The 2,528-nt window shown below is 50.8% G+C and overlaps 1 pseudogene; it reads right to left on the reverse strand.

Annotated features, from left to right (window-relative positions):
* Nucleotides 1–1,441: 1,441 nt before the first annotated feature.
* Nucleotides 1,442–2,320, reverse strand: LOC136316440 (enoyl-CoA delta isomerase 1, mitochondrial pseudogene; annotated as a pseudogene).
* Nucleotides 2,321–2,528: the final 208 nt, after the last annotated feature.

Below are 2,528 nucleotides of genomic sequence, written 5' to 3' on the forward strand. Positions count from 1 at the left end.
CATTTAAAACAAGTTATAATGACTAAACTTTATTTCCCTACTAAGTGCTCTGATGAAAGTACAGAAGGCGTAGGGTAAGGAGAGAGGGCTGATGCATAGCTAACATCTTCATAATCTTCTCTCCCACTTGTTTTTTCTCCATATTTCCATTGCTTCCCCTTTCCTGACTCACTTTTCATCTCTCTGGGACTTCCACACTTGCGATTCCTCCTGCCCCTCCTTATTTTTCTGAAGTTGGAAACGGGGAGGCAGTCAGACAGACTCCCGCATGCTAACCGGGATCCACCCGGCACCCCACCAGGGGGGGATGCGCCGCCCATCTGGGGCGTTGCTCTGTTGCAACCAGAGCCATTCTAGCGCCTGAGGCATAGACCATGGAGCCATCCCCAGCGCCCGGGCCATCTTTGCTCCAATGGTGCCTTGGCTGCGGGAGGGGAAGAGAGAGACAGAGAGGAAGGAGAGGGGGAGGGGTGGAGAAGCAGATGGGCGCTTCTCCTGTGTGCCCTGGCCGGGACTCGAACCCAGGACTCCTGCATGCCAGGCCGATGCTCTACCACTGAACAAACCAGCCAGGGCCCCTCCTCCTTTCTTGCTGACAAGTTTTGGCCTGTGCTGGTAGTTCCGCCACAGCTCCTGGAATGTGGTGCTCCTGGCAGGCAGTTCTCTGCTCTCCCGTACACACTCCCTTCTTTCACTGAAACCCAGCATCGTCCCCCTGACATACCTTCTCTCACTCTACCTCCTGTTTCATAGTAAGAAATTCTTCATGGACATACTCTGGCTAATAAAATTTCCCATCTTGTGCACAACAAAAAATAAATGGCTTCAAATGATTTTTTGTCATCCTTGAGTCTCCCCCCCCCTTTTTTAAATAGAATAACCTGAGGACTTTATTCATAATTCTTTGGGAAAGGAGACACTCAGCAGTGACACTGCCAAGATCCAGAATGAGTCCACCTGCCAGTTCACAATTCCTAAATCCAGACCTGCCCACCTGCTAAGCATAAAAGGAACTCATGTGATGGCGGGCCCTGGCTACAGGGAACAGAGCCTCTGGGAAGATCAGCAAAAAAAAAAAAAAAAAAAAAAAAAGAGCTGAAAGGACTTTTAAATTGGAAAAATACCTTGTTTAAAACCCCTTGGGATCAGAGGGCCCCAAGAAAGGTGCTGATGATTAAATCCTGTGTGGGCAGCCAAGCTGTTAGCCTTCCTTTTTCTCTTCCCCCATTGATTTGAAAGAGAGAGAGAAAGAGAGAGGGGAAGGAAGGCAGAGAGAGAGCCAGAGCATCAGCTCGCCACTCCACTTAGTTGTGCAATTGTTAGTTGCTTTTCGTATGTGTCCTGACCAGAGGTTGAACCAGCAACCTTGGTGCACTGGGAGAACACTTTGTTCACTGAGCCATCTGGCCAAGGCTGTTAGCCTTTCTTTTGTTTGGCTTTTCTAAGTATACATCTGCAGGGACTTCTGGATGGAGTCTCTGGAAGGAAAGCTGATAAAGTTCTGGCTGTCCACGTCGCGCTGTTTCACCAAGAGGTCTGCTGTGGGCTTTCGCATCATGTTCTTGGTCAGCTGTCCAGGGTGGTCTGGAATGGTCATCCACTGAGCCATCTCTGAGAGTGCAGGGCTCTGCACCTGGCCCTCCGGCAGCAGCTTGTCCAGCACGCCCACCCGGAGGGCCTCTGCAAGGGTAGGGGGAAGAGAGCCCCAGTGGCAGAGCAAGCTCTGAGGCACATGCCCAGCGTTATTCACAGTGGTGTCTTTGAACCAGAAGGAGGCAACAATGCCCACCTGGGTCTCATTCAGCACAATGATACATGTGGGGCTGTCAGCCAGGACTTAGTAGTCACAGGAGAGGGAGATTAGGCAGCTTCTAGCAGGGCAGGCTCCACTGATGGCAGCCATCAGGTAGAGCTGCAACCAGATCTCTTGAACAGCCTTCCAGGACTCAGCATAGTGCGCTGGGTTCCTCCTGAGTTTTCCATCAGGTCCAGGCTGCCTGTGAATACCCCAGGCAGTTTGAGGATATGATGATGCCTCAGAAGGTCTTGTCATTCTCCAGTTTCTCCAGGCTGATGACGAAGCCGGTCAGCAACTCTAGGCTGCGCTGTTCGCTGGGAGGGTGCTGAACTTCATCGCAGTGATCTCTGTGACTCAGTTGGGCTCCACCAGCACCCACTGGCTACCGAAGCATCTTGCGTGGAGGCCACAGCCAGCTGCCAACAGCCAAGCCCAGCCACAGGCTGAACGGTGTGTTGCCAGAACGCACATTTCCACAGTCGGCGCCCTCTTGACAGGACTTTGAATTTTCTTGTTCTCCATCTCTCAGCACCAGTCACTAAATACTACTGATCTGTCCAGTAAGTCATATATCCAACTCTGTATTTTCTTTCCCACCATTACTATCCTGGTTTAGGAAACCATCAATGGCTCTCAGATATTAGGGTTTATCAGCTTCATCTGCAAGGCTTTTTAATGCACAGATTTCTGGGTCCCCGCCCCAGAATTTTAAATTCAGTAGATCTTGAGT

This window comes from Saccopteryx bilineata, chromosome 12 (genome assembly GCF_036850765.1).
Source record: "Saccopteryx bilineata isolate mSacBil1 chromosome 12, mSacBil1_pri_phased_curated, whole genome shotgun sequence".
Taxonomy (NCBI): Eukaryota; Metazoa; Chordata; class Mammalia; order Chiroptera; family Emballonuridae; genus Saccopteryx; species Saccopteryx bilineata.